Source organism: Loxodonta africana, chromosome 11 (assembly GCF_030014295.1).
Source record: "Loxodonta africana isolate mLoxAfr1 chromosome 11, mLoxAfr1.hap2, whole genome shotgun sequence".
Classification (NCBI taxonomy): Eukaryota; Metazoa; Chordata; class Mammalia; order Proboscidea; family Elephantidae; genus Loxodonta; species Loxodonta africana.
In genome coordinates, this window is record NC_087352.1 from 86,818,728 (window position 1) to 86,829,627 (window position 10,900).

The 10,900-nt window shown below is 43.6% G+C and overlaps 1 non-coding gene across 1 annotated transcript; it reads right to left on the reverse strand.

The window, feature by feature from the left end:
• Positions 1 to 10,427: 10,427 nt before the first annotated feature.
• Positions 10,428 to 10,534, reverse strand: LOC111749667 (U6 spliceosomal RNA). Its single transcript, XR_002784865.1, has one exon. It is a non-coding gene; the product is annotated as a U6 spliceosomal RNA (small nuclear RNA).
• Positions 10,535 to 10,900: the final 366 nt, after the last annotated feature.

The following is a 10,900-nucleotide window of genomic DNA, read 5'->3' on the forward strand; positions in this document are numbered from 1 at the left end:
TCATCTTACTCATTTCATCTTAGACATCTAACTAGCATTCATGTCAGAACTACATTTGTTCATCAATTGCAAACATTGTTGGCTGTGGACACAAGAGTTTGGCAAAAATCAATTAAAACCCCAGAGGCACCTCAGAAGAAAGGCCTGGTGATCAGCTTTTGAAAAATCTGCCATGGGGGGGTATCAATGAGAACATGCTGTGAAATCAGTCAGCTATATGGAATTTACAATAAGTATTGTATATTTTATTATTATTTGTTAGTTATGCAACACACATCCTTTGTATCAGTAAAATTTATAATAAATGTACGTACAAATATATTTTTGTCGGCAAGCCAGTTGTTAAACATTTACCAGCACACCAATGAGTAGTTCAGTCATTAACCATCGCCTCACTTGGCAATGATGGAGCTCAGAAGCCTTCTTTTAGAAAAGGACCTGGGAACAGTGGCAAGCACAATCGTATTTTTCTTCCTTTTTATGAATGTCGTTAATTCTGGAGCTGGATGGATCAAAACGGGGCTGGGGTACCCCAACCCTTGCAGTCCTAATGCTCTCTGACTGTTTCTGCTCCCTTTTCTCAACCAGAAGGCCATGTGCTTTGTGAACAGCACCCAGAGAAGCCAAGCCAAGCTCAGTGGCTGATACTTGACGCCACCTGATGAGCTAGCCAAATGGCTGAGGTGAGGTACGGTGTGAACTACCTCAGTGTGAAACCACAAGAGTCCACCCTCCCACCCCTGAAACTGGGTGACAAAAACCACCAGGGTGCCTGGTGAGCAAAACTCTTTGATAGTGTGAGAGGTGGGTGGTCTCAAGGGATGGAGAAGCAACCAAGAGTTCAGCCCCTCTTCAGGGTCAAAAACGCCACTGATGCTGAGCGCCCGGTGTGATGGGGATCTAAGGACACCCTTTTTTTTTTTAAGCGCTAGAAAGAATCCCTCCTGATTCGTGCCTAGTTGCAGAAAATGCAATCAGTCTTTTTCCAGATGGAACAAATTATTTGCCATTAAAAATACATTTAAAAATAACATGGCTAATCAGTGTGTCGCAGCATCAGCTTATCTTCTCCGAAAAAGGAGCTGAAGAGAAAATGAAACGGGAAAAGTTTTCTTTTTTCCTGAAGGAGAAAGCAGGCATCTTCAGGTCCTCTGAGCCAACGGCAGAGCCGCATTCAGCAGGACAAGGTGACTCACATTTTTACATGACATCAAAGGATGTGCAGAGAGTGGAATCAGAACTCGAAGTGAAGAGTGGTTTCAGCTATATTTAAAAAATCTTTTATTGGGCTTAGAAAGCATGCTAGTTTGGAGTGCTGGTCTGAGCTGATAAGTTAAAAACCTGGATAAGGTAGGCATAGAGGATTGACACGTTGTGAGTGCTGAGTGTGGCCAAATTGTACTTTTCCAGCAGCCGCCTCCACACTGTTGGTGCTCTGTACTTCCCGTCCACCAAGATCCAAGTTTAGGAGTCCCCGGGTGGCGTAAAGAGTTCACATGCTCGGCTGCTAACCCAAGGGTTAGAGGTTCAAGTCCACCCAAAGGTACTGCAGAAGAAAGACCTGGTGATCTGCTTCTGAAAAGTCAGCCCCTGAAAGCCCTGTTGAGCACAGTTCCACAGGAGTTGGGTTAACCCCAACGTATGGGGTTGCAGCTAATGTGGGGTCATGGCTGACTGACTGGCTAAGGTCCCAGTTTAGAGGCATTTCAAGTTTCACTGCTTACCTCTTGCCCACACTTCCTGGCCGCGTAACCTCTCGAACTGCCCAAAGCTGAGCATTCTGTGGGCACACTCACTACAGAGTGAGCCAGTAACCAACATGGAATAAACCTCTTTATTGTGCCCAGGTAATCCTCGAGATAATTACTGGAAACAGGGACAGGTGCTCTGGACTGAACGTTAGTCCATGTCTTCACCCAAGCCGGCTCCTACTGGACTTCACCCTTACTCAGTGGGGTGGGTGTGAATCAACAGAGCTGGTGGTGAAACACTACCTCTGGAAGGAAGAAGTCCTAAGGATTTAGGGAATCAACTTGCTTTCTTGTCTTTATTTTTTTCTGGCCTTGTCAGAAAATTGGCACTCACCAGATGGCCATAAACACCCTTTGTTGTTCCCCACACACAATGGAATGAAACACAGCTTAGCCCTGTGCCATTCCCATGATGGGTTGCAGATCAGACCATTGTGATCATAGGGTTTTTCATTGCCTGATTTTCAGAAGTAGATTGCCAGGCCTTTCTCCCTAGTCTGTCTTGGTCTGGAAGGTCTGCTGAAACCTATTCAGCATCATAGCAGCACGCAAGCCTCTACAGGTGGTGGCTGTGCACAAGGTGTGTTGGCTGGGAATCGAACCCTGGTCTCCTGTGTGGAAGTTGAGAATTCTACCACTGAGCCACCACCCTTAGAGCCTCTGAAAATTGCTATGGGATACAGCTGACTTCAATTTAAAATAATTTTGCAAGAATACAGATGGGCTTCCTATTGACAAAGTGAGCAGATTGCCATTTAAAAATAAACCATTTTTAACAGTAAAACAATCCATTTAGAAAATGAGCAAAAGACATAAACAAAGGGGCTATGTTGTTGTTGTTTTTAGGTGCCATCAAGTTGGTTCCAATTCATAGCAACCCTGTGTACAACAGAATGAAACACTGCCCGGTCCTGCACCATCCTCACGATAATTGTTATGTTTGAGCTCATTGTTGCAGCCACGGTGTCGATCCATCTCGTTGGGGGTCTTCCTCTTTTTCACTGACTGTCTGCCTTACCAAGCATGATGTCCTTCTCCAGGGACTGGTCCCTCCTGATAATATGTCCAAAGTATGTGAGACAAAGTCTCACCATTGTCGTTTCTAAGGAACACTCTGGCTGTACTTCTTCCAAGACAGACTTGTTCCTTTGTCCAGCAGTCCATGGTATATACAATATTCTTCACCAACACCATAATTCAAAGGCATCAATTCTTCTTTGGTCTTCTTTATTCATTGTCCAGCTTTCACATGCATATGAGGGGACTAAAAATATCATGGCTTGGGTCAGGTGCACCTTGGTCCTTAAAGTGACATTTTTGCTTTTCAGCACATTGGAAAGGTCTTTTATGGCAGATTGACACAGTGCAACGTGTCATTTGATTTCTTGGCTGCTGCTTCCGTGGGTGTTGATTGTGGATCTAAGTAAAATGAAATCCTTGACAACTTCAATCTTTTCCCCATTTTTCATGATATTGCTTACTGGTCCAGTTGTGAGGATTTTTGTTTTCTTTATGCTGAGGTGTAATCCATACTGAAGGCTGTAGTCTTTGATTCTCATTGGTAAGTGCTTCAAGTCCTCTCCACCTCCAGCAAGCAAGATTGTGTCATCTGCATAATGCAGGTTGTTAATGAGTCTTCCTCCAATCCTGATGCCCTGTTCTTCTTCATATAGTCTAACTTCTCGGATTATTTGCTCAGCATACAGATTGAATAAGTATGGTGAAAGGATACAACCCTGACACACACCTTTCTTGACTTTAAACCAAGCAGTATCCCCTTGTTCTGTTTGAATGACTGACTTTTGGTCTATGTACAGGTTCCACACGAGCACAATTAAGTGTTCTGGAATTCTCACTCTTGGCATTGTTATCCATAATTCATTGTGATCCACACAGTCGAATGCCTTTGCATAGTCAATAAAACACAGGTACGCATCTTTCTGGCATTCTCTGCTTTCAGCCAGGATCCATCTGACATCAGAAATGATATCCCTAATTCCAAATCCTCTTCTGAATATGGCTGGAATTTCTGACAGTTCCCTGTCGATGTACTACTGCAGCTGTTTTTGAATTACCTTCAGCAAAATTTTATTTGCGTGTAATATTAATGATATTGTTCAATAATTTCTTCATTCTCTTGGATCACTTTTCTTTGGAATGGGCACAAATATGGATTTTCTTCCAGTCGGTCGGCCAGGTAACTGTCTTCCAAATTTCTTGGCATAGACAAGTGAGCACCTCCAGCACTGCATCCGTTTGTTGAAACATCTCAATTGGTATTCCTTCAATTCCTGGACCCTTGTTTTTTGCTAATGCCTTTAGTGCAGCTAGGACTTCTTCCTTCAGTACCATCAGTTCTTGATCATATGTTACCTCCTGAAATGGTTGAGCGTCAACCAATTCTTTTTGGTACAGTGACTTTCTATTCCTTCTTTTTATTCTTCCTGTGTCATTCAGTATTTTCCCTATACCAAAAAAACCTATTGCCATCTAGTCAATTTCAACTCACAGTGACCCTATAAGAGTGAGTAGAACTGCCCCATAGGGTTTCCAAGGAGTGGCTGGTGGATTTGAACTGCTGACCTTTTGGTTAGCAGCCATAACTCTTAACCACTGCACCTCCAGGGCCCCAGATTTTAGCCATAAACCAAAAAACCAAACCCGTCGCCATCGAGTCGATTCCGAACTCATAGGGACCGTATAGGACAGAGTGGAACTGCCCCATAGAGTTTCCAAGGAGTGCCTGGTGGATTCAAACTGCCGACCTTTTGGTTAGCAGCCGTAGTTCTTAACCACTACGCAGGGTTTCTGATAGAACCCTTCAAAACTGCAGTTCGAGGCTTGAATTTTTTCTTCCGCTCTTTCGGCTTGAGAAATGCTGAACATGTTCTTCCCTTTTGGTTCTCTATCTCCAGCTCTTTGCACATGTCATTATAATACTTTACATTATCCTCTTGTGTTGCCCTTTGAAATCTTCTTTTCAGCTCTTTTACTTCATCATTTCTTCTATTTTCTTTAGCTGCTCTACATTCAAGAGCAAGTTGCAGAGTCTCTCCAGACATCCATTTTGGTCTTTTCTTTCTTTCCCATCTTGTTAATGACCTTTTGCTTCCTTCATGTATGATGTCCGTGCACATGAAAAGCTGTTTAACATCCTTAGCCATCGGACAGATGCAAATTATAACCAGATATGAGATATTAGATACCAGAATGACTAAAATAAAAATAATGACATCACCAAATACTGGCAAGGATGTGGAGAAAGTGATCACTTATACATTGCAGGTGGGAATGTAAAATGATACAACCACTCTGGAAACAGTTTGGAACTTTCTTATGAAACTAAATATATAATTACCATATGGCCCAATAATTGTACTCTTGGGCATTTTTCCCAAAGAAATGAAAATTTGCGTTTACACAAAAACCTGAACATGAATATTCATAAAAACTTTATTCATGATAGCCAATACTAGAAACAGCCCAGATATCCTTAACAGGTGAATTGTTAAGCAAACTGTGGTGCACTCCCACCATGGAATACTATTCAGTAACAAAAAGGATGAACTATTGATACGTACAACAATTTGGATAAACCTCCAGAGAATTATGCTGAGTGAAAAAAGTCAATCTCAAAAGATTACGTACTGTACGATCCCATTTATATATGACATTCTTGAAACGACAAAATTTTAGAAATGGAAAACAGATTAGTGGTTGCCAGGTGTTAGAGGAGAGAGCGTAGTTATAAAAGGACTACATGAGGGATCTTGTAATGATGGAACCGTTCTGCATCTTGACTGTGATAGTGAACCTGCACTCGTGATAAAATTGCATAGCACTAAGTACACACACACACAAAGGTATACAAGTGAAACTGGGAAAATCTGAATAAAATGGGTAGATTGTATGAATGTGAATATCCTGGTTGTGATATTGTACTACAGTTTTGCGAAATGTTAACACTGGGGAAACTGGGTGAAGGGTACAGGGGATCTCTGCATGTGAGTCTACAATTATCTCCGTAAAATTTTCAATTAAAAAAACCAGCCATGAGGAAAACATTTTCTTAAAAAAGCCTGAGTTCAGGAAAACTCTATTTCAAACTTTTGATTCTAATATGGCATGCCACACGTCTTTCTCAGAACTTCATCTTGCTTCAGATCGCCCTCCTAGATATGCATCTGCTCAGACGCACTCATTCTCATGTTTTTCCCCCAGAAGTTTTTTTTTTAACCTCACAAACAAACCCAAAACACTCCACTAATCTACTGAGTAAACATTAGACATTTTGCATGTTGATGAGTTAATCTGTCGCTTGTGTGGCCCTGAGTATTTCTGGGCCTCATGTCCCTCAACTGTCCACTAGTTCCTGAAGTCTCATACGAGGGGGTTCCCTTTCTAAGAGGACTTGAGCATGTTGAAGGGAGGATCCTCACAGCATTGAAAAGATCATGCCTGTAGCTCTCCTAATACGGAATTCTTATATCCTGGAAATGAAATTTTCATCGTCGTCTTTTTTTTCAGTCCCTATGATGTGCCAGACAAGGAACTCTGGTGGTGTAGTAGCTAAAGCTCTCAGCTATTAGCCAAAAGGTCAGTGGTTTAAACCCAACAGCCGCTCTTTGGGAGAAAGTTGTGGCAGTCTGCTAAAGATTTACAGCCTTGGAAACCTGATGGGGCAGTTCTCCTCTGTCCTGTAGGGTTGCTATGAGTCAGAATCGACTCGAAGGCAATGGATTTTTTTTTTTAATATATATATTATAAAATGTTAAATATTTATATGTATATAAAATAGCATACTGTGTAAATTTGACCCAGGGAGCATTCTCTGTCCACCATACTTGTAGTCCCCCAACTTTGTGGTGTCAGAACACCTTTAGCCTTAAAACTTACTGAAGACCTTGAAGGAGAAGCTTTGGTTAATGTGGGTTGTATTGATTGCTATTTACCATATCAGAAATAAAAAATGAGAAAAATTTATCATGAAAAAATTTTTATATTAAACATAAAAAATAAAAACAAAAATTTTAAGGAAAATATAACATGTTTATGAAAAACAACTGTTCCAAACAACAACAAAAAATTACTGAGAAGAGCTGTTTCAAATCTCTATCTGGCTTAACAGAGGACTGTGGGATTTTCATGTCTACTTCTGCATTCAATCTGTTGTGATATATTGTTTTGGTTGAAGAAAATCCGTCTTCAACAGATTTCTTAGACAGTTTTGGATACTTGGATACTGTACCAATACTGATAAGTGGCTGTTTCTTAAAGGATAGTTGTATTGTGGAATCTGAAAGCGTATCAGTGAACTTTCGTTCCCTGTTGCTTTAAAGTCCACGGGCCTGGCTTGCGCTGTGAGTGGATGCTAACCCAGGTGTGATTTGTGACAACTTGCGTTGGTCATTTGGAAAATATTAAATGTTGACACATTTCGTTATGTGATAAAAAAATCACCTTCCTTAAGTAGCATCACCAATCTCAGCAAAATCTTTAAGTATTAGGAAGCTGTCAAGCTCAGGGTAGCAGAGACAACTTTGCTCAAAATCTAATTTTTGCTTGAAAACTTAAATTTTATCATTGGGAACAAATACTGTCAGTTGTTTCCTGTGAAATCACAGCCTCACTTCATACATTTTTGAGGACATGTCTGCCAAATATGCAAGTCTGAATCACCGTAATATGTCCTTCTTGCCAAAAAAGTCTTCCTTTCAAAAGGCAGTCCATGCAGAGTGGCTAACTCAGCTTGTAACTCAATCAGACGAGTACTTGTCCTCAAGACAACCCTCCCAACATAAATATTTTTTTCAAAAAGTTAAAATGTAATCAAATGAACGCTCTGTTAGTGCTTCTGCATAGACATTCTTAAGCAAAAGTGGCATTTTTTTTTTCCTGCCAGTGAAGAATACGACCGCCGCCTGGCTGTGTCAGGCGCCGAATGCGACCGCCGCCTGGCTGTGTCAGGCGCCGAATGCGACCGCCGCCTGGCTGTGTCAGGCGCCGAATGCGACCGCCGCCTGGCTGTGTCAGGCGCCGAATGCGACCGCCGCCTGGCTGTGTCAGGCGCCGAATGCGACCGCCGCCTGGCTGTGTCAGGCGCCGAATGCGACCGCCGCCTGGCTGTGTCAGGCGCCGAATGCGACCGCCGCCTGGCTGTGTCAGGCGCCGAATGCGACCGCCGCCGGGCTGTGTCAGGCACCTGTTTTACCTATTGTTGCATTTGCACCATCGGTGAAAATATCGTCACAGTGGAAAAGGCAAATACTGTCTTAGTACTGTTATGGAAATGGCCCCATGGGCCTTCTGGAAGAGCCTTGGGGACTCCCATGGAGGTATGGACCATAACTTGAAAGCTCTTGGTAGAGGTAGAACTACTCAGATTTTGTTTTTTACATCAAACCTGCCAAGCTTGCTGCAGCAACACTGGCAACTGGGGCCCAACTCTTCCAGCTCCCTGGAGATATGCACAATTGCCATTCAGATGAATTACGAAGACAGGAGCCGACAGGAACAGCCGTGTCACCTCCTGCCTCTCTTCCCAGGAACCTTCTCTTCAGCGCCTTCTTCCCAGCATCCCAGGGGCCCTGGGTTTCCTGCTGCCCAAGGCCACACAAGAGGGGCCCTGTGTGAAGAGTAGCTTCAATGAGCGGGTGCCATGCTCATGACTGTGCTCCCCACAGGTACAGCTACCGGAGCCCTGCCCTGTCCTGCCTGTCCTGGACAATGCCCCGGCTCTCTGCTCACAGGGAGTCCTTTCACCTCAGACTTTTCTCTCCTTTCTTCAACCTTTCGCTTTCCAAAACCAAAAAAAACCCACTGCCCTTGAGTCGATTCCAACTCATAGCGATTCCGATTCATAGTGACCCTATAGGGCAGGGTGGAGCTGCCCAATTGAGTTTCCAAGGAGCGCCTGGTGGATTCAAACTGCCGACCTCTTGGTTAGCACCCATAGCACTTAACCACTAAGCCACCAGGGTTTCCTCATTTTCCAAAGCCTTCCCTAAAACTCTGCTGTCCTTTTTCAATAAAGCATCTGGTTAGCTGAGAAGTGAATCACTGCCAAGATAAGAATGACCACTAACGTGTTCAGTGTGTTAAGCAGCGGTGTTTATATTTTAACAGGAGGCTGTTGGAGGCATTATGCCTTAACGTAAGGAAATAGTTCTGCAGTGGGGAGCATTTCAGGCAAACGGAGGTGATTTGGAAGCCTCTGAAATCACATTAAGGGCTGAGACTCTGCTGAAACAAAGTCAGAGGAACTGATGATTGACCGATGAGAGCTAGGAGATGAAATCCATGAACAGTGGTTTGCCTCCTCATAAGATGAAGGCCATATAACTTTTTGTTTCAGTTCCTAAGGAGTGAAAAATGTGCAATGCTTACACTATCAAAGGACATTAAATAGAACCAAGGCACGTGTCTCAGTTTACATGGCTGATCTCCAGCATTTCCACCCTGTCCCCTGTGCGGATGTTTGGATGTTACTTGGGTAGGTCGTTCTTCGATATTTTGGGGGCCAAGTCTATGCCCCATCCTTGCCCACTCTTGTTCTGACTAAGGAGGCTGCCAGCTTGTTTTCTCTGCAGAGAGAGGAGGGCTGTGATGGGGAACGTTTTTGCATAATTCAGCAGTTGTGTCAGGTTAGCTCTGGCTACCTCCTTTGCATGAAACAAATGGGGTGCCCGGGAAGGTAGATTTGGGGGACAGGCAGTGCTGCCAAGCAGACAACTTGCACCTGAAATGCACACCTACCAGGTGAGCTATCAGCACTCTATGTGTTGCATCTGCAGAAGAGGTCACCTGGCTTTTCTTTCAAACCCTGAATTATGAAATAACGTTGAGTACATTCTGGAAAGTCCCTTTGTGGGTGTTCCTCTAAGACACCCTTTTAGAAGTACTAATTTAGCCTTTTGGTTTTCATCTGGTCCTGGGAAGACTGTTCACACTTCTATTTCTAGTCTCTGCTGAATCCATGGTAAGCAAATAAGAAGTGGTCAGTTAGTATTTATGGAATAAAATTCACCCTTTAAAGATAACAGCACTTTAAATGACTCTGTGGCCCAGCAGGGACACTTGGTCTATACTCCCACTCCAGAGTTTGAACACTTATAAAGCAGGAAGAACCCAGAGCTTAGCATGGGTGTTGGCGCCATGGAGCATAGTTTGTGCAACTTTACTTAGAAATCCTCACTTAAACATCCCGTGTGCCCTAATGAGTGTGACTGTCCTGCTGGACCCTCCCGCCCAGGCCAGTTGTCTTCTCCTGGCAGCCCCCACTGCAACCTGCAGCCCCACCCTAACCGCAGCCCCCACCACAACCCACAGCCCCCACCACAACCCGCAGCCCCCACCACAGTCTGCAGCACCCTTCTTACCGGGCTGCCTCCTGCTTTTGTTCATATGACTCCCTCTCGCTTTATGAAATCCATCCCACCTTGTGCCCCAGCCTCTTTAAATCTGACCTAGATGTCAAAGCCCAACTCAGATTCTGACTTCTTCAAGAGGCTTTCATTTCTGATTCATCATCATCTCTGCAATATTGACAATAATGATGACGATGATCAGTGACTGAATAGTTACCAACCAACCAGAGGCTGTCAAGTCAGCTCTGACTCGTGGCAATCCCATGTGTGTCAGAATAGAACTGTGTTCCATGTTTTTAAAAAAACGTTTTTTAATATGGAACGCTTCATGAATTTGTGTGCTATCCTTATGCGTGAGCCAGGCTAATCTTCTCTGCATCGTTCCAATTTTAATACACATGCTGCCGAAGTGAGTGCTCCATAGGGTTTTCAATGGCTGATTTTTCAGAAGTAGATTTTTAGACCTTTCTTCCAAGGCACCTCTGGGTGGACTCGAACTTCCAACATTTTGGTTAGCAGCCGAGCTTCTTTACCATTTGTACCACCTAGGGACTCCAGACACTGTCGTAAGCTCTTATATAATCTCATTTGCTCGTCATAATAATCTTGTTATTTACAGAGAATTTGAGTGCACTGCCATGCCATACGCAAAGTGATGGAGCGGGAACGCCAGCTCTGGTTTGCCTCGTTCCAAAGGCCATGCTTTTAACTGATCTCAGTTTGCCCTCCTGGAAGATGCTAATTACCTAATCTTGAGAAGCTGATAAAGCTGGATGGGACCTC